The sequence below is a fragment of the Ictidomys tridecemlineatus genome, chromosome 5, assembly GCF_052094955.1.
Source record: "Ictidomys tridecemlineatus isolate mIctTri1 chromosome 5, mIctTri1.hap1, whole genome shotgun sequence".
Classification (NCBI taxonomy): domain Eukaryota; kingdom Metazoa; phylum Chordata; class Mammalia; order Rodentia; family Sciuridae; genus Ictidomys; species Ictidomys tridecemlineatus.
Genome location: NC_135481.1, coordinates 145,556,976 through 145,579,744, shown reverse-complemented (window position 1 = coordinate 145,579,744; position 22,769 = coordinate 145,556,976).

The window sequence follows — 22,769 nt, the reverse complement described above, 5'->3', positions numbered from 1 at the left end:
ACTAGGAAAGACAGGGTAAACTTGATGAGTCATGAGAATTTTCAGTGGTGGAATAAATATAGAAAGCTCCTTGAACCTTCTTGCCCTATTTGCACGTTCCCTGCTGAGGTAAAGGGAGAAAAGAGAAGATGTCAATGATAGGATTGAAGGGACAGTGTGTAAAAGATGGGATAAAAATAGATTTCTGGGTTTCTAGTCTTGAACCAATATACAAATAATTTCTTTTATCATTTAAATTTTTCTTATCTCTTTTTGAAATTTTGCTAGATTTCTATTTGTTCTTTTTTGTTGTTGTTTATATCCCCCTCCCCTAGTTTATAAATATTAAATGGATAAGTACTTTATGTTGTTTACTTTTGAATGTCTAATGCCTGGTACAGTGGCTGGCATTTTTGTTGACTCTCAACAAGGAATGAATAGATAAATGAGTAAATGAATCAATGACTCTAAATTCAAATGGTGATAAAATTTTTAGATATAGGAATTTGGGGATCATGAATCAGATAAGAGCTAATAAAGCAAACATTCACACTCTCCTGCAATCAAGATTTAAGTCCATCAGAAAGTGGATTAATAACAGTCAAGAAAATGATGAGAAAATGTTGGCTGGGAAAGGGTGAGAGACCGGCTGGACACCATGGAACAATATGTGGAGGACTAGCTTTGGGCTTTTTTGCTTGTTTTTCCCAGAGTTGAGGTTCTGAAGCTCTGCCTGGTCTTGCCTGCTTCCAATGGAAGTGATCCTTGTTCAGGCCCCCACAACCTCTCCAGCTTCCCGTGAAATAATTCCCACCTGGGCTGTCCACCAGCACTGGAACAGGAGCTGAAGCAGCTTCATGTTTCACCAAAGAAATTACCTTGCAAACCAGAATCTTTGGGTGTTCCTTCATTAGTGACTTGTGGAACATTAAATGTGTCTGTTTGTGTTGGGGAAAAATTTATAAATCAAAAGAATTTATTTTAAAAGCATGATTTTAAGTTATGTTCAGATCTTTAAGAGATCATTAAGCTATAGTGGAAAATTGCTTGTCCCAACTTACTTACTTACATACATACAGAAAGGAAGGAAGGAAGGAAGGAAGGAAGGAAGGAAGGAAGGAAGGAAGGAAGGAAGGAAGGAAGGAAAGAAGGAAGGAAGGAAGGAAAGAAGGAAGGAAGGAAGAGAAAAGGAGAAAGGGAGGAAGAAAGAAAGAAAAGAAACAAAAAGATTCTAGTTCCCATAAGATTGGGGACTAGGAATAGCTATTCTAGTTTTCATACTCAAAGGATTTCCCAGAATCTTTCTACAGGCAGAAGAATAGTACAAAATAAACCAAGGTAGTATGTTTTGCTATTGCTTTTAGTATTAATCTTAAGAAAGATTTTACTTTTTGCCTTGTGCTTAAATGGAAACTATTTACACCATTTCAATGTAAGTATAAAGTCTCTGGTTGGTATCTTACAGCCTACTCCTCCCTAAAGTTTTAACATTATTTATAAATACAGACTGATTTCATTCAGTTGGACACAGTGTGTTAGATTTCGAGTTTAGAATGCTTGCAAAAGAAAAAAAAGGAAGAAGAAGAAGGAAAAAGGAAACAGACTTGTTAGTAACTCAGTGCTCCTTTAAGAATGAAAAAAGAAATAGAACATCTTTTTCATTTGCTTCAGGGGACAGGCAACCTAATGTGGCATTTTTCCTACAGTGTCTGTGATCAAGAGTTTTAGGATATCTGAATTCATGACAATATTAAGAAAGCAAAAAGTTCAGAACATTCTTTCTGCTCAGCGATTCACTCTGTGATGTTCTTCTGTGGTTTAATCAATGCTGGAACTCGACTCAGAATCTGAGAAAGGGATGGCTTATCTTCATCTGAGGAGCAAAGGCTTCTTGTGGAACATCCATAGATAATTTGTTCTATAGTAGTATTTTTCTTGGCAGAAAATTTTATTATAGAAATTAGCATTCAAGAAAAACATTGCTTTTCATAAGATTTTTAACATAATAACATGGCCAAGGAAATAGCTTTGCAAACCAGAATCTTTGCGTGTTCCTACCTTTTAGGCAATTTTTTTATTTTGTTGAGTAGGTGCAATTTTTTTATTTTGTTGATTTGTATAGTAATATTTGGATAACATCAAAATCTACAGTTGGCATATCATTTTCTGCCATAATTGGGGAAATGGAATTTCTAAAAAAGAATTATCATCAAATATTGTAGAACCAAGGTTGTACCTCACGGAGAATAATTTCAACAGGATAGTTCTGCAATGGTGAACTGAGGAGGATTAAGCTTGACAAATCCTTTCATTTGAACTCTTTATAGGCACATGTTCTCAGACCTTGGGTAAAGCAAGATGGCAACAGCCAATTTGAAACAACAATGAACAGTTGTCACCTTAGACACCCATGAAAGCTTAATTTTGCTCCCTGAAGAATTTCCCACAAAGCATCCAAATCTGTTTTTACTCCTTTGGGTTAATGTAGTTGTCTATTAAAGACACTGTTTAGCGCCAAGGTTACTCTAAGATGCCATTAAAGTTGGTCTTGAATAATGTATTTATATTTGCTTTTGGGGATAGGAATGGTAGTGGGTTGTATGCAAACTTCTAAAATAAAACTTAGAGTGTCTGAAAGAACTTCATTTCACATATGACCTTTTACAGTAATTGAATCTGAATTATAATCAGTCACCTGAATCCTGAAATAGATAAAATAGTTTTTTAATGTTAAAAAGTTTTAGCCCTTCGTTGATTATCTATCAGTGCTTACAGTCCTGTGAAAATAAGATAAATGAGAAATTTGGTCTCTAATTAGACTTCACTAGATTTACAGCTTTTAATTTATACGCCAATGCAGCTCAGGCCGCCACTAACGCAGATAGAGATGGAGCCACAGTTTTCAATTGATTTAACAATTTAATTGCAGCATTAACATCCATTAACATTTAACTAACCTTTTAAACTAACCTCAGGCACAACCTTAAAGACTAAATGAAGTAAAATTGCATATAAAAAGGTACTAACATACAGCTGTAAGAAGCCAAAGTGAATCTTGAGGGAGATTTAGCACTGCTTCCTCACATCAGCAGGAGGGAGTCTGTTTTCCTTCTTGCAAAATTCAGTAGGAAAGCATGCTTTAATTTATAGGAAAGGGAAATAGGCACATTTGAGGGTTATTAACTCTCATTTATGTCTTCTTGTCTGCAGCAATATCTAAAAGATGTAACATTCCTTCAATGGTGAAGCACGGAATGGTCGCATACTAAGGAGGACACAGGAGGGGATCTGAAAAGGAACTGTGCTACAACTGAATGCAAATTTGATAGGAAGCTGAAATATAATATCTTTCAGATTCTATTATACTCATGAAACACAGAGAATTGTACATTAAGTTCAGGTAGCAGAACCAGCTGTGTATGTTTGCTAACTTGTTTCGACTTTAGGTGTGGGTATTTTGTGTTAGTGTTTCTTTTTTTTTTATTTAAAAAAAAAATTAGCCCTTTCTCTCTCTCTCTCTCTCTCTCTCTCTCTCTCTCTCTCTCTCTCTCTCTCTCTCTCTCTCTCTCTCTCTTTTTCCACCCCTCCCCCATGGAATGAAGGATTATTATTGGATAATTGATTCTATTTTAAATTTGTGAGAAAACACAGGCTTATAGTTATAAGATTGGCTTTAAAATAAGAAAAGTGAAGCAACAAACCTAAGATATGGTCCTTTGGCTTCTAAAACAAATATTAAATGCAAAATATCTAGGTTCACACAGGTAGGTTCCTCTAAAAGCAAGAACTGTCATGTGACATATCTCTGTTGTAAAACAAAGTACAGAATTTCCCCAAAATTGGGTTCAGAATGTTTTTGTAACACAACACTGGGAATGACTTCTCAAGTTAGTGCAGAAATCTTGCCTCAAGGTCATCAGGACATGGTCTTGTAGTATTAGTAGGGCTCAATTGCCCACAGGTTGGTCTCTCAGGATTGTTTCTGTTAAGACCTTGGACTGAGTGGTCTGGGGAAGCAGGAGGGCCCTGCAGCAGCAGAACTGACATAAACATTTGTGAATAAAGGGTGTCTCAAAGGAAGTGCCCATAAACCATTGAAATTCAGAAAGCACCCATGAACAATTAAAACCTCTGAGCCTTGTCTGCAAAGTAATGGAAGAGCACAGGGAAATTTGGTACAGAATTGTGAACTCCGTCCTGGATCCACCTCTAGTCCAGCCCCTAGCAACTGCCCCTCTATAAATATTAACACACCACACCAATGAGTTGCTGTCTCTCCCTCTGAAGGGATGGCCCACAGTCTTCCTTAATGCCATCTCCTGGCTTTCCCCAAAAGGAATTGTCCCTTTATTATGTATCTACTTTTCTAAATAAATATTTATGTTTGTCTTTGATTAGCACGTGTGGAAATTCTTTTCCTTGACATATGCCAAGAACCCCACTGGTCCTGATTCCAGTTCCCCCTGCACTCCAGAAACTCGTCAAACCCTTCTTCAGAGATCTGCCTTCCGTGATGGAACCACACTACTCCCAGGCCCAATACATCACTGCTATAGTAGTTCAGTGATCCAGATATTAAGAGGCTATAATTGCAAGCACTGACACAGTATATTGTCACTCAGTATTATTTCTCATGCTCCCCAGCACTTTAGTTCCAATTTATGTTGCAGGGTTCTGAGGATACAGAGTATTACAGGACTCATGCAGGAAAGGTGAAGTCGTACAGGCACCTTGCTTTAGAATCACTCCACTAGCACCTCATAAGTAAGGGCTGTAATTAACCTAGTAAGCAGGGAAAAGAGTGAGCTAAAAACCACTAGCACGATAATATGTCATAATCAGGTTTTATTTTTCTGTTCATTTTTTTTGTTTAGTAGTGCTTTATATAACAATATCACTGATATGTATATAACAATATCATTGTGTCTATAATAATATACCAATATGTATATAATAACAATATCGCTGATGTGTATGTACTGGTGTGTATATAATCTGTTTTATTATAGATAGGCATGCATCCCAATTCAGTACAGGGAGGGGTGAATGTGAAGTCAGATTGAATAAATTTTTATTCTGCCTTAACCACTTGCTATTTTTAAATTCAAAGAAATTTCTTGAAACTCTCCAAGTCTCCGATCTTTTCCTTAAAAAAATAGAAATAATTAAAATAGTTCCTTCTCCCTAGAATGGTTGTGACTATTAGATGGAAAATATCCAACACAGCATACATTCAATATAGTCTCAAGCTGAGGGTTTTTATTCACTAGATATTACACAAAGAGAGAAGGAAGAGGAGGAGGAGAAGGAAAGATGAAAACTAAGTTCAAAAGAAGAAAGAGGAGAAAGACAAAGAGAAACAGAAATGAGATTCAAAGAAATCTGCAAATATGTGAATTATAACTCAAAAAAACTGTTAATATAGATGTGGGTATATGATGCTGAACAGAATCAAACAAGTAAGAAAAGTCTTAAAGTTCTGAGCACATTATACTAAAAAAAAAAATACCATCTTAGATTAAAAGAGATTGGTGAAGTGTAATATGATAAAGTTTTTAGGAAAAAATATGGGAGAAAAATCTTCAGAATAAATTTTTATATTTGATACCAAAAACATATGCAACAGCAAAAGATTTATAAATTAGATCTCAACAAAATTAAAAACTTTTACTCTGAGAAAAGGTTAAAAAGACAAATTTTACAAAGAAAAAATTTGTGCAAGCCACATACTCAGCAAAAGCTTAGCATTTATAATACACAAATAAATCTTAGATTAAAAAATCAAATTAGAAAATGAACAAGAGAACACTTTTGCTGAATAGGATATGCTGATTAAAAGTTATTTACTATAATAACCCATTAGGGAAATGTAAATTAAAACCACAATGAGATATCTTACAGACTGGCTAAAATAAAAAAAAATCATAGAATACCAAATTTTCATGATGCAGAGAAAGTGGATCACTAATACCTTTTAATTGGAAAAGTAAAATGGTAGGAACAGGCTGGCAGTTTATTTTAAAATTATATATTTAATTGGCACATAATCCAATCTCACTCTTTTGAACTTTGATCTTGGAGAAATGTAAACATATGTTCATACAAATGACTTGAAGTTCATAACTTCTGTATTATAAAACCCCAAATTGGAAGAAACCAAATATCATGGTTAAAATACTGTAATTTGAATCTACATATTGTGGGGTCAGGCTCCAAATTCCTCAATAGGACACCCATAGCACAAGAGTTAATAACTAGAATCAACAAATGGGACTTACTCAAACTAAAAGTTTTTTCTCAGCAAGAGAAACAATAAGAGAGGTAAATAGAGAGCCTACATCCTGGGAACAAATTTTTACTCCTCACACTTCAGATAGAGCCCTAATATCCAGAGTATACAAAGAACTCAAAAAATTAGACAATAAGATAACAAATAACCCAATCAACAAGCGGGCCAAAGACCTGAACAGACACTTCTCAGAGGAGGACATACAATCAATCAACAAGTACATGAAAAAATGCTCACCATCTCTAGCAGTCAGAGAAATGCAAATCAAAACCACCCTAAGATACCATCTCACTCCAGTAAGATTAGCAGCCATTAGGAAGTCAAACAACAACAAGTGCTGGAGAGGATGTGGGGAAAAGGGTACTCTTGTACATTGCTGGTGGGACTGCAAATTGGTGAGGCCAATTTGGAAAGCAGTGTGGATATTCCTGGGAAAGCTGGGAATGGAACCACCATTTGACCCAGCTATTGTCCTTCTCGGACTATTCCCTGAAGACCTTAAAAGAGCATACTACAGGGATACTGCCACATGGATGTTCATAGCAGCACAATTCACAATAGTTAGACTGTTGAACCAACCTAGATGCCCTTCAATAGATGAATGGATTAAAAAAAATGTGGCATTTATACACAATGGAGTATTATGCAGCACTAAAAAATGGCAAAATCATGGAATTTGCAGGGAAATGGATGGCACTAGAGCAGATCATGCTTAGTGAAGCTAGCCAATCCCTAAAAAACAAATGCCAAATGTCTTCTTTGATATAATGAGAGCAACTAAGAACAGAGCAGGGAGGAAGAGCAGGAGGAAAAGATCAACATTAAATAGAGACATGAGGTGGAAGGGAAAGGGAGAGAAAAGGGAAATTGCATGGAAATGGAAGGAGACCCTCATTGTTATACAAAATTACATATAAGAGGTTGTGAGGGGGAAGGGAAAAAAATACAAGGGAAAGAATTAAATTACAACAGATGGGGTAGAGAGAGAAGATGGGAGGGGAGGGGGGATAGTAGAGGATAGGAAAGGTAGCAGAATACAACAGTTATGAATAGGGCATTATGTAAAAATGTGGATGTGTAACCGATGTGATTCTGCAATCTGTATTTGGGGTAAAAATGGGAGTTCATAACCCACTTGAATCAAATGTATAAAATATGATATGTCAAGAGCTTTGTAATGTTTTGAATAACCAATAAAAAATATTGTAGTTTGTCTATAGTATGGAATACAATTTCCTATGAAAAAGAATAAATGTAGTAAGTGAGACTAGAATAAATGCATCAAGTCGAATGTGTCCCAAGGGATTCATGGTGAGTGACAGGAGCCTATCCCAGAAAGTTGCAGCTACATATTTTAATTTATATAGTATTCACAAAATGACAAAATTATAGAAATTATATAGGGGTTAGTGGTTCTCAGAGAATAGGGATAGGGTTGTAGTTATAAAGGGGCAGTAGAGGGATTCTGATAATCAAAGGACCTGTTCTAATCTAGACTATTGATTCCACGGGTTACCTTGCCAAGTCCTGCTTCCCAGAATGCTGAAGTATAACTCCAGAGAAGCCTGCCTAGGCAAGTGTGGAGTAGAAAGCAAGAGGCTTTATTTAAAGGATAGTAGAACAGACTTCTCCTGGGAGAAAGAAAGGGACCCCACAGACTGAATCCATGGGATGAGGAAGTCTCATCCCTTTGACATCTCAAGTTTTGTTTGTCCCTCTACAGTACTCTTCTGAATCTTGTATTTCTCTCTTCATCCTGCGTGAGATGGGGAATGCAGGTGGGAAGGCCAAAAGGTGGGAAACAGGTGGGCTGATGGGGGCGGGGCCAGGAGTGATGGGGCAGGAAGCAGGGCCAAAGGTGAATTAATTAGCAATTCCGTATTTGCTAGGAGTTGCTTCATTAACATTTCTTTAGGATAGACAGTATAGGTCGGGTACATTAACATTTTAATCTCTCAGGTGCAGTTTCTGATTTCCCAAACTCAGATCAGACTTCATTTTCTCCATCAGACCCAATACCAGACCTCGTTTATCTGACTATACTAACTACCTATTTTTAAATCTGGCTTCACTATGATGGTGATACACCATAATATTCATAATACAAAATACATAGAACTAAACACAGAGTGAACGCGCACACACACACACACACACACACACACACACACACACACACACCCTTATTATAAAATCAGTGAAATCTGAAAAAGGTCATTGGATTATATCAAAGTCAAATTTCCAGCTATGATCTTATGTCACCATTACAGAAAACTGGTGAAGGGTACACAGGTGTGTTGTTTTTCCCAATCGCATTTGACTTTACAATTGTTTCAAAGTAACATATTTGTGATAGTTTGGATCTGGAATGTCCTCCAAAGATTCATGTGTTGGAGACTTGATCCCTCCAGCTGGCAGCACTGGTAGGAAGTGCTATCAACTTTAGGAGTATACTTGGAGTAAGTAGGTAACTGGGGTACATCCTAGAAAGGCATAATTTGTACCTGGTCCCTTCCTCCCCTGCCTCTCTGCTTCCCAGCCACCATGAGGTGAGTAGTTCTGTTCCACCACACACTGCTTGCCATGATGTTTTACCTCACCAAAGGCTCAAAGTCATCACTCTGGGGACTAAGTAACTACAGATTGAAACTATGAGCCAAAATAAGTCTTCAGGATGTTAATAAGTCTTTCCTCCTTTAAGTTTATTTTCTCAGGGTATTATGCCACAGAAATGAAAGGTTTACTAAAACAATATTCAATCCAATAAAAAAAGAAAGACAGTGAATGTTTGAACCTAAAAAGAAGTTTGAGCCTCAATCCCCCATGAGTTAGAGATGATCTAAGTGGGCTAGTGAGCCTCCAGAGACAACATGCATCCTAACATCCTCTTTAAAAACAATCAAGTAAAAGGGAAGAAATCCCAGAGTGTGGAACCAAGGTCCAAAGAACACCATGGAAAAGGGAAGCAGTCCTGTAGCGACATCAACACCAGTAAAGGCACTGAAGACAATCTCCCCAGTAGAATAGTGGTGTTTTCCTTGTTTCCATCTTTTCCCCTTTCCAAATGAGGGCTCTATTGCAGTTCTTTGCATTCCATTGGACATTTGTGTTCAGGGAAAACCATGCTGTCTTTTAACTTTTGCCTCCTTCCAGAGGCACAATTCACCTAAATAAACTCCAACCACTCTCCCATTGAAAAAAAAAATCATTAAAAGCCAACAAGAACTTCCAGACCCCTAAATAGGGCTTTTGAGTTATCTTCTGAAGAGGGAGGGAGTGGGCAGCATCATGGAAGAATATTTATTTAGCTAAAATTTGGTGACTAGAAGACAGATATATCCGTCCTTTGGTATGGTTGCACTTATCTGGACATAGCCATTTGCCTTGAGTTAGCTAAGGAAATGTGAGGAAAATTGATATGTGTGGACGCCTTTAAAATTTAGTACTAAACTCACCAATTTCCTTTTTTTTCTGCTATTACAACTATATATGTAATATATAGTTGTAATAGCAAGAAAAAAAAAAGCCTTTATACAATGCTCTAAATGCAAAGGCTACACCATCTCTATTCCAGAATGAGGACATTATGGCACAAATATCTTACTAGCCTTAAAATGCATATGCATGATGAATGAAATACACCTTTTTGGTTAAAGATACTAAGATATAGCAGTATGTATAACTGTGGCATTACCTAGCTCATATTGCCTGGATAAAGCTTTCTTGAATAATGCATAATGGCTCAGAAGAAAAAGAATGTATAGATGGTTTTCCTTTGCTGCCAGAGTATGAATGTCTCTTCTTTATATAGAAAATTTTCCATTGTAAGATCTGAATAAAAGACAGAGCATGCCCCTCTCTAATATAGTATGAAAAGTCTATAGAGTTTTGCTTTAACAACTTCTCCTAAAGCATAAATTTGACAAATGAAATGGATTTACTCAATACTCTGAGTCCAGAGGTATTAAAACAGATACTATATTTTTGTTGTGATGAGGCCAACAACACAGTTGAGTATATGCTGTCGATGGCATTCATTGTTGAGCAGAGATGGCATTGTTGCCCTTAAGGAAACATTTTCATTGTGTTACCAAGTTATGCAGCTCACTGTTTTCTAGACTCTCTCAGGAAGTATCCAAAGCTTGAGTCTAAAGATATCCCAGACATTCTGTAAGTTACCTGGGGTTCTTTTAAGGTTCTCTCCAAATTTTGAACAGAGTTGATATCTATGCCTGGCAATTAAGAACTCTGGCTGATACACATTGATGCACACCTCATTTCCTGACATTAATGTCATTGGGGCAGTATGAATGATGCAAACCCCTCTTTGAATTCTGTGTCTTTCATCTTAAGCTGAACATGATATGTAAGTGTTTGATGAGAGAAATTTTAAAATCATCCCAAGAGAACACTGAATGACCATATGTCACACATGCTCAAAACTGATTTCTTTCTGAGCTGGAAAATTTGCTTAGAGATGACTTCTCATATGGCCTCAGATAGCTTCCTTCATTTTGCAATCATATACTACCAGCTAGCCAAAATGTAGAGTCAATATTTCTAAAGCCACTACCAACAAGGGTTTGGAGAAGGCTTTCTTCCCATCATTTTTTTTTTTTAATGAGCAAGAATAGGTGAGAGAAAATCTAAAGATGTGAGACAACTTCTATGCTTTAGTAGGAAAGTGCCAGTTCCCATTGCTGATCCCATCAGCATAAAACCTGGAAACCTTTTTCCCATAAGCTCTTCTAAATGTAAAAGACAATCAATTATTATAGTATTTTTAAAGCAGTATTTCCAATCCCATAAGTACTTCTAGAAGCTTGCCTCTGGAGTAGAGTCTATGTCATCTTCTCTTAAACCTGTTTCTACCAACTGACCAACCCTACATGACTTCTGAGGGTGTGTTGTGAACTCCATGCACTCTGCCTTGCTCTCTTAGGACCCTTCTGTTGGGACACAGCTGCCATGCTGCAAGGAATCCACAGGGGACATGGCTGCTAGGACTAGGTCTTTTGTCCTACCATCTAGTTCCTTCACCACAGTGGGTTGGATTCAGTTTAAAAGGCTTTTTAAAAAAAAAAAAAAATCAATAGTTTTAATGTTGTTTATTCATGGAGCAAATCAATTTAACTTTGGAAACAAAAATGGGTTTTATCTACTCAGTTATTTTTTCACAAAACATCATTCCCATAGTAATACTTAACAATTAAAAGATTTATAATAAAGTCAACTTTGTCCTAAATTAGGCATAATGAATATTCTAAATTAATAATGAATGTTCAATATCCACCTCATGTCTAGTCTGGAATTTTCTTTTTTTTCAAACTATCAACAAAGAGTTCTGTCTATTTTACATATTTTTCCAAAAATGTAAAATGAATTTTGCATTGATGAAAATCTTATCAACGAATTCCTACTACCAAAAATCACCCAGAAAGCTAAATGAGAAGCAGTCTGGAAATCCAGAATGCATTGAATATATATTCCCCTATTGTCCAGTATTCTACCTGCTCAGGCAAAGTCAGAACATTTTTGTCATAGCTACAACATTCAATCATTTGGGCCTGGAGATATAAAGTCAGAGGAAGATGATAAGTTACTGAGAAAGCAAAGTGGCCTCATTATGCATTGGAAACCTTAATGAAAATTTGGCATGTATTTGTCATTTCTTTTAAGATATGAATGGTGAAAATTCAGTTAATTAATTCATTAGTTTCAGATTATTTTTCAAATAAATAATTTTATCTAATGCAAAGGCAAGAATCTTGAGTACTAAGAAGAAAGAATACTTCAAAAATAAATCAATTAAAAAAACAGTTTGCAGATTCCTACATCTGTCATTACCACTAATTAACAAGAAGAAATCAGAATCAGGGTCTTTTCATCCTTATATCCTTATAGCCATGGATACTGCATGAAAAACAATAGACAGTTGATGGCTATTTTGTAAATGGACCAATGATTCTAAGAGGACCAAGTGATTAGTTTTTGCTTTCACTTCTGTACACCTTTATAAAGTAGCTCATATAAGCAACTATGTAGCTCTTTCCATTTTTTCCTATATTAATTGTAAATATGCTTTTACAGAAATGGGTTGAAAAAGAGTCAATTGCGATACAGTGCTGATGTTCTTGGGAGACTGTTCTTTGGAATACCGGGCATTGTTTCTGTCTTGATAAGGCTCCCAGACAAGGTAAATGTGTTGGAATCCCAATGACCATAGTGTGGAAAGGTGCCTTTCTTAGCATGGTTCACCACCTAGCTGCCTTTCCCTGCCAGCTGAGCTCGTGATGAGATGACCCATGACAAGCTCAGATAAAGGGAAGAAATATGCTTTGGGAGGCTAAGAAGTGGTTGTTCTGCTCTGGAGACTTTTGCTTGCTCTCTCTTTCCCTTCACTCCTAATCACTGCCACATGGACAAAGAGTACTTTTGTTTCCTTTCCCCACCCAGACACCAAAGAAAAAACAGTAGAATTATACAATGGCATAGAAACTGTAGGCTTTATTTGTTCTCCTTAAGTTGGCAAATGTATCCTGCAACCTATGCACATATTACCTGATCAGATGGCTAGTTTTTTGTTTGAAGATGTGTTTGATAGGATTTTACTTAGAACATTCACTTGCCTGTCTCTACTGTATCAGTTGTTTAACTCTTTTTGCCTCTCTTTGTTGAAAGTAAGGATTCTTATTACACGTTAAAAACGTGCTACTAAAACTTATTCTTTAGTTTGATCTTAGTTTAGAGGCAAATGAAAAAAAAAATTATCAAAGCTTGCCAGGCACAGTGGCACACACCTGTAAACACAGTGACACCAGAGGCTGAGGCAGGAGAACTGTGAGTTCAAAGCCAGCCTCAGCAAAAGTGAGGAACTAAAGCAACTCAGTGAGACCCTCTCTCTAAATAAAATACAAAAAATAGGGCTGGGGATATGACTCAGTGGTTGAGTGCCCCTGAGTTCAATCCCTAATACCTCCCCTGACAAAAAATAAATACATAAAAATATCAGAGCTTATAAACACAGGAATCTGGAAAATAAATATTTAAATATACTCTGAAAATATCTCTAATATATAAAATGTGTAATAAAAACTGAGATTTTGCTAGGATATAGAAAGTAAACTATTTGGCAAATATTTCATGAAAATAAGTTTTTTTCAGACTTACTTGCTAAGTTTAAACATTAGAAAATAATTAGCAAAATATTTTTACAATTGGAAAATACACCCTGCTGGTAAGGTTATACCAAGGGACTGCTGCAAGAATATCAACTGATAGAGAACATTTGAAAAGCCATTTGTCAACATAAATACAATGCCCTTAAAATGTTCATACCAAGTTAGGTCATTTATTAAAATCTTCATTAAGGGAATAATGCTGAATGCAGAATAATGTGTTACAGGCAAAATGATTACTTCTATACTATACAAAATTGTGAGAATCTGAAAAAAAACATAATCCATCTATAATCATAAGGTTAAATAATTTATGGTACAGGCATTCAACTTGATGAAACATTTGATGTGCCTTGAGATAAACGAACTGTGAACTGACTGTACATTTTGTCAAGAATATTTTTCACTTTAAAAGAATAGCTCTCTCTAATCAGAAGAAGGGGTAGAGTTTGTGCAATTGTTGGTTACTTACCAGAAGTGTATGCAGAAAACACATCTGTGCCCAGAGGCCCATGGAGCCCCAGGAACAGCCTCTAACAGGACTATCTATAAATCCCTGCTTCTGTCATGTTTGAACAAGCCCAATACTCACTTGAAAAGAAATCCATCAATGTTACAAAGAAAACAATGGCAAAGAACTTCTCTCTGTGTTAGGAAAAACTAATACATTCATCAAAAAATAAATAAAAAGTGTTCTCTAATCTTTCTTCTCTTCTCCGACTCTCTCTGTGCTCTTCTACGTATTGCTCTTTCTTTTCTTCTCTCTCTGCCTGGCAGGCTTCCAGCAAGGCCAAGCATGGTATTTTTTGAGAGGAAAATATTTAAAGTTACAAGAAACGAGAGAGAGCGAATTATCTTGCCAAATATACAAGTCCAGCCCTTGATAACATGGGAGGAAAGCTCAAGTCTTTTTATTGCTGGTGCATATTGAGATTCTGACTGGAGAGGTATTTTTTTTTTTCCAATAGTCCTAATCATGTGTTACTCCTCTATGATCTTGTTCCGTCTTTTATTTAAACTGCTTGCTTGTATATTTGCAGAAAATAGCTAGTAACTGAACAGAGTTGTGGACTCAAGAGAAAGTTCGGACTTAAATTCAAGATAGGAGATCATGTTACTTTGCTCTCTTTCATATCTTAACAATCACAGCAGTGGATATGCATCAGAAAACCATGTAATATTTAGAAAGCAATCAGCTAGTTAGCTGATAAGATTTGAATTAATTTTGAACATGAACTGAGGAAGTGAGTTATTCATGTTTTAGACATTTGGAGGCGGGGATTAAGAACATCTTAGATGGAGTGAAAAGATGTGTTTTCTCTCAACTGATGCATTCGGTCCTTTGTCTCCCAAGCTCTTCTGGGACCTGGAGGAGGAATTTTACTAAACTCAGCAGGTAGATGCCCCACCTCACCTTCTGTTTCTGCTTCAGGAAGTCTCCACTCATCGCAGAAGGGAGGTTCTGACACAGTCACAGTCTCTCACTGATCCTTCCCATCAAGCCAGTCATAATACAAAAATTTGTCCATTTATAGTCTTATATACATTATAAAAAGTGAATATTTAGAAAATGATTTTTAATAGTTTTTTTTAAAGAATCTTTTATCTTTTGGTTCAAGTAACCTGGGTTAACCTTTTAATTCCATCTGTCACTGATAATGCCTTCAATTTTTTATAATATTTAGAATTAAATTAAATGAATATATATAAACTTAATTTATAGGGACTACACAATATATTTTACTTTTCCTTGGATTATTATTAATATTATTATTACTTTTAGTATTTTATCATTATTATACATATTAAAATTTTAGAGATTATAAATTATTTAACAGATATTTCCATTTTAGCATTATGAGAGTTTTATTTAAAATATGAAGATTATGTTATTTCCATTTTATTGATGAGGAAATTGAACTGCTAAGTAAAAGGTTTTTTTTATAACATCTCACAAATTGTGAGTGACATGTTGAAATTTTCATAAAATGCTTCTGGCTTCTTTTATCTAGAAATCAAGCCAGGTTGTAATCCTCAAGGTAACCAACTCTGAAATGTTTCTACTTGTGGCTTCATAGCCATATTATCTTTCTCACTGCATCTACCTTAACCTACTAAACTTGGACAACAGAGTCTCAAATCAAATGTATATGTAAAAACACTGAATTTTTAAATTGTGTGAACTCATCAGTTAATGGAAATATTTTCTGTTGATAAATCTAAATTCATTTTAATGATGAAAGCTCAAATTATAATTTTTTCCTGCTAGCAAAGTGGTATTTTCTGTGATATTTTCCTCTAGTGAGTCAACATTGATGCTAAGACATTGGCATTGTGAGCATTACCTCCCGTTGCCCTTCCTCCAGGTCCACAGACGGGACATCTGTGCTGACCTGCATTACAAACACATACAAACAGACACATTTTCAGCATATCTATAGATTTCCTCATTCTACAAAATATAAATATTAATAAATATCACTTTTCATTTTAATTACATATTTGCAGTAAATTTGTGGGGTGGTTGTTGTGTTTTGCTTCAAGTTTCCATTGTTCCCCAAGATTTGTGGATGATGTGCTGTCTCAAAAGGGAAAAAAAAATCTTTCATGTTCTCTTCTTTTAGGCAAGAGAAAAGCCAGAGGTGACATAGAAAGTCTTTAAACATTATGCAAAGCTGCCACGAACAAAGAAACATTTGACCTTGCACCAAGGAGTAAATTATAGGTAAGTAAGTTCATTTGAAGAAGTGGCCCTGCCTTTAGAAAAATGGCCTGACAATCTACAGATGAAAGTACACATGGCAGTCTGGATCACATTTTCCTATGAGCATCAGAAGAGTTGAGTGACAGGCAGGCTCTGAGGACTGGAGGGACAAGTATGTGATACATGACTTGTTTTTATATTTTGCAATGTTTAGTTTGAGCTCTTAACATGTGCCTTTTATCCAATCACCTAGCAATCATTAGCTTTATATAATGTAAAGGCTAACTCTACTTAAGTATTCTTAAGGAACAATGCATCCCTCAGTAAGTCAGAGTAAAAATTTCATTGGCAATTTCCAATATGTAAATCTCACCAAGTCCTCTCTATCTGGTGAGTGCCCAAGAAAGCAAAGATAAGTTTTCCTCTTTCCCATAGCAACAGTCACAATAACACAGAAAACTATTTTAATGTACAATTAAAGAGAATCAATAATTCTTATTTCTTAGTTGAATGAATAAATCTCACCTTAAATGAATAAGTCTCATCTTAAATTTTGAAGAAAAATAAAACTTTTCATAATAATTCTTTTAAGAAATTAAAAAAGAATTATCAAGGGAGATTAAAAAATTAATTATTCTGCAGCATAAAGGGAATTAAAAAAAGATGGAGGGAGTTAGGGAGGTGGAAAGGAGAATGAATGAAAGTGAGAGAGAAAAGAAAGTAAAGAGGAGATAGAAGAGAAGGAATTCCCACAAGTATTCAGAGATGATTTTGTTGTTGCTGTGGTTTTAGTTGTGTTTCCTTTTTCTTTTCTTTTTTTAAAAATTTGTTTTAATTAGTTATACATGACTGTAGAATGCATTTATGCACTTTGATATATCATTCATAGATGGGACATAATTTCTCATTTTTTCTGAGTGTACATGTTGCAAAAATCATACACACACACACACACACACACACACACACTCACACACACATAGTAATAATATCTGTTTCATTCTACTACTTCTCCTATCCCCACATTCCCCCATTGCCCTCCCATTACTTTCCTCTACCTAATCTAAGGTAACACTATTCTTTCCTAGTGCCTCCTGCCTTATTGTGAATTAGCATCACATATTAGAGAAAACATTCGGCTTTTGGTTTTGTGGGATTCTTATTCCACTTAGCATGATATTCTCCAACTCCAATTATTTACTGGCACATAATTTTACTCTTCTTTAAAGCTGAGTAATTGAGTATATATACCACATTTTCTTTATCCATTCATCTATTGAGGGACACCTAATTTGGTACCATAGACTAGCTATTGTGAATTGAACTGCTGTTAAGATTGATGTGGCTGTGTCACTAATAGTATACTGATCTTAAGACCTTTGGGTATAAATCAAAGAGTGGTCAAATGGTAGGTCAAATCGTGGTTCCATTCCCAATTTTCTGGGAAATCTCCATACTGCTTTATATAGTGGTTGCACCAATTTACAGTCCCACCAGCAATGTATGAGTGTACATTTTCTCCCACATCTTTGCCAACATTTATTGTTGCCTGTATTCTTGATGATTGCCGTTTAGAGAGGAGTGAGGTGAAATCTTAAGAATAGTTTTGATTTGCATTTTTTCTAATTGCTAGAGATGTTGTGTGGGAAGCCATTCTCGCACGTGATTTGAGTTACCTCCCTGGCTGGGTGAGAGGCACTTAGATACAGTTGTGTCAGAGCCTTCCCCACCCTGTCCCAGGTTCGAAGGCTTGTCTGTGTGGAGGTGTGCCTGGCCACTGACCCGAAGACCAATCACTGACCCTGACCTTGGAATGCTGCCCTCCTTGACCTTCATTGGATGGAATTTTCCCTTGAATTTTTTGTTCCTCAATAAAAGCTCACTCCCTGGTGTTCTCTCTCTCTCTCTCCCTCCCCCCCTCTCTCTTTCTCTCTCTCTCTCTCCTCTCTCAGGTGGTGGAGGCGGGAGCTAGGAGAAGCTGTCTCCAGAGCTGGGCATTAAAGGTAACGAGAATTATGTCTCTTTAATTTTAAAACTCACTAGTTAATTTTTATGCTTCAAACCTCTTTTATGAAACTCGCGTGCTGGTCGAATGGCAGAATGTTAAACACTTTTTCACATATTTGTTGATCAAATGTATTTCTTCTTCTGTGAAGTGTCTGTTCAGTTCCTTAGACCATTTATTGATTAGATTATGTGTGTTTTTTTTAGTGTTAAGTTTCTTGAGTCTTTATATATCCAAGAGATTAATGCTTTATCAGAGGTGGATGCCTAGAATCTTGCTTTCTTAATAAGACTTCTAAAGCTCAAGAAGTAAAATGAAGAATTAATAAATGGGATAGATTCAAATTAAAAATCTTTTTCTCAGCAAAGGAAACAATAAAATGAGGAGAGAGCCTACAGATTGGGGGAAAATCTTTACTGCATCCAGAAATGATTTTTATGCAAAGCAACTACTCTGCATTAAACAAGCTTTGTTATCTGGCCATGAATATTATGGCCAAAATTCTCTATGTAAGGTCAAAATTTTTAATTCTACAAATATACCATTCCAGATTCAGTTATTTAATTTATTTTAATTGGGAAAACTATGCTTAGGTGACCAGTTCCATGGAAGTGGTTAAATAAATTATCATCAACTGTCGTGTTGTAAGAATCCCTACTAGTAATACAAAAAGCAGAGTTAATATTAATTAAATGACTTTTTATCATCTAAATATACCAACTGAATGGATCACTTATGTACCATATTAAAAATCTTGTTTATATAGTATTAAATTTATTGAAGGGGAGATGAAAAAGCAAGATAGTCTTCTCTTAAAGAAACTGTACATTAAGATGGTCTTTCCCATTGCAAAAATACTAACATATAATCTTTTATTTTACTAATGTCAAACTGCTGTTAATGTAATGCATTTGAACACAATACCAAACACCATTCCCAACCCTAAATGGTGTTCATTATAAAAATTGGCAGTAAAAGCTATTGGGGGAAGTACAAGCAAAATAATTGAAGATCTCATCAAACTTGTATATTTTAATACATCCTGTGATTGCAGATATGTCAGAACTTAATTGGGGGGAATTTCTGTTTCTTAGTTGTATATAAAATTAAATACATCTAAGAGGTCTTCTTTGCTCTAGTAAAATATTATAAACTTAATATTTCAAATTTCACAAACTCACTTTAAAATGTTTGTCCTGGAGTGGCTATCTTAGTATTTAGATAAATTTAAACACCATGCTATTTTATTAATTTGTGAGAAAAAAATATATATATATAATTCTTCAATATTTTGTCTAAGTTCCACATTGTAATAAACCCAGAATTTTAGGATAAGTGAAGATAAAAAGTAATTTCTCAGCTAGGTTGAGAAAATATTTGAGAATATTTAGCTGATAATATAGTGAATGAACATAATTCTTAGACAATGGTTAAAGAAGATATATAATAAGCACTGAGATTATCCTTAGGTAAATGCATCCATATCTGTGCCTCCTGGGAGATATATGTAAATACACACACACACACACACACACACACACACACACACACACACAAACACACATACATTGTTATGGTTTGGATGTGAGGTGTCTCAACAATGCAAGAAGATTCAGAGGAGAAATGATTGAGTTGTTAGAGTCTTAATCCCATCAGTGAATTAATCCCCTGGTTGGGATTAACTGAGTGGGATTAATTGAAGGGATAGGGTATGGCTGGAGAAGGTGGGAATTGAGGCATGGCTTAAGGGTATATATTTCTATGTGGCAAGTGGAGTCAGTCTCTCTCTCTCTCTCTCTCTCTCTCTCTCTCTCTCTCTCTCCCCCTCTCTCCCTCTCTCCCTCTCTCCCTCTCTCCCTCTCTCCCTCTCTCCTCTCTCCCTCTCTCTCTCTCTCTCTCCTTTTTTGATCACCATGTGAGCTGCTTCCTTCCATCACACTCTTCTGCCATGAAGTTCAGCCTCACCTTGAGCCCTGAGGAATGGAGCCAGCTTTCTATGGACTAAGACTTCTAAAACTGTAGCCCTCAAATAAACTTTTCCTCCTAAAAATTTTCTGGTTATCTCTTTTAGTCATAGCAGGAAAAAAGCTATATAAAACACACACACACAGTATTTCCCTTAAACTATCCGTATTGCAATATTATCTTTCATTTGCATGGGTTTTATAATTTAGATTCATGTTTTCATAGAGATCCATGTATTTGAGTTATTATCTCTTAACCAAGGAACTTCCAAAAATCTGACAGTGAAGTTTATGAAGAAAGCAGTTTTAGAAATCTGATGATGAATTCCATTTTTTCCTGTGATGTGATTTTTTAAATTGTTATACAATTTACATTCTATGAAGCTCATCCATTTTAAGAGTAAAATTATTGAAATTGTGTACATTTATATTGTGGATAACCATCATTATAAACTAATTTTAGAATGTTCCTGACACCCCCAAAACTTCCTTGGCTCTGTTTGTAGTCAAATCCTGCTCCACATCAGCCCAGGTAAACACTGATTTATTGTATGTGTCTATAGATTCACATGTTCTGGAAATTCCACATAACTAGAATTATATGAAGTGTACATTTTGTGTTGAGTTTCTTTCACTTATCATGAAGCTTCTGAAGTTTGTAAATGTTGTGGAAGTATCAATGTTCCATTTCATTTTATTACTGAATTCCATATACCACCTTTTGTTTACTCATTCACAAGTTGATGGACATTTGGATTATTTCCAGTCTGTGAATGTTATAAATAATGCTGCTATGAACATTCACATATAAATCTTTGGCTGGACATATGTTTTTTGGTTTTCTTTAAGAAGAAATCTATGAGTAGAATTGCTGGTATGCTAAGTCTATGTTTATTTTTTAATACACTTTGAAATTATTTTTAATGTGTCACTACTAGCATCAATGTGCGAGGATTTTTGTTTCTCCATAAACTCACCAACACCTGGTATTGTCAGTCTAGTTGAATATAGCTCTTCTTGTAACAGTAAACTAGTATCACATTGTAGTTTTAATTTTCATTTCTCTAATAATTTATGACATTGAGCATATTTTCATGTATTAACTAGACATTTGTATGTATTCATTGGTAAATGTCTTTTGAAATACTTTGTTCATTTGCATCACATTGTCCATTGTATCATATTTTGCATTTCTCACCACTGAATTGAAAAATATTTTTATATATTTTGGATAAAAATCCTTTACCAGATATATGATTTGTAAATGCTTTCTTCTACTCTGTAGTTGTTTGTGTTTTTTAAAATTTTCTCATTGGTATTTCGAGGAGAAGAGATCTTTTATTCACTGATATGCAAGTTAAATTTTTTTTCTATTTTAGAGATAATACTTTTGTTCTCATTTATCTTTTTTTTTAACTTAATTTAAGGTCAAAGCACTATTCTCCTTTGTTCTAAATGTATTATAATTTCATATTTTACATTTTGGTCTACAATTTACTTTTTGTTGTATGTGTTATATAAATTATCAAGTAAAATGCTGCTTTTTAAATTGCTACATATATAATTATCTCAGAATCATTATTTTAAAAGACTATCCTTTTCTCCAAGAAATTCCCTTTACCATGATGTACAAAGTCTGAAGATCTATGAATATATGAGGGTTTATGTCTGTGACCTCAGCTCTGTTTCATAGGTATGTCCAATTTTATCATTACCACACCATTTTGATTACTATACATGAAGTTTGAAATCAATGTACTACCTTCAAAATTTTCCTTTGCAAAAATTACTTTGGTTATTCTTAATCCTTTGAATTACCATAAAAATTTATGTTCACCTTGTTGGTTTATTTAACAAAGTCCCTTAGATGTTGATTGAGATTCCCTTGTGTTGATAAAAATAAACTGGAAAGAATTGCCATATTAAAATATTTTAAAATCTTTCTTAAGATATAATTCACAACTAGTTACCATTTTCAAATGTACCATGAAAACCATTTTAGTATTCTTATACAGGTATGCAACCATCAAAAAAAATAATTATAGAATTATTTCATCAACCAAAAGGAAATCCTTTTGACAAAACTATTTACTCCATTTCTCCACCTCATGCAACCCAGTTCTATACCTTCTCTCTCTGTAGATTTCTCTATTCAGAGCACTTCTTACAGATAAAATCATAATATATTATCTTTCAATTTAACTAAAGCTATCAAGGTTTATCCATAATATAGAATGAGTCAATGTCTCACTCATTTTATTGTCAAATAATATTTTATTGAATAAATGAGAAGTATTCATCATTTTACCAGTTAATATTTTTTTTCAAGGTCCATACTATTGTGAATAAAACTGCTACACACATTTATGTACAATTTTTTTGGCATGGACATATATATGTATTCTATATATCTAGAACTTTGCCAACATTTGTTATTATTTTAATGCTTCTACCCATGCCATTGAGTTTGAAGTGCTATCAACATTGTGGTTCTAATTTGCATTTCCCAAATGTGTAATGATTTGAGAATCTTCCAATCCCTTGTCCATTTTGATTCGTCACTTATCTTTTTATTATTTAGTGATAAGAATTTTTGATATATTCCAGAAACAAGCCCTTTATCACATACATGGCTTGCAAAGAGTTTCTC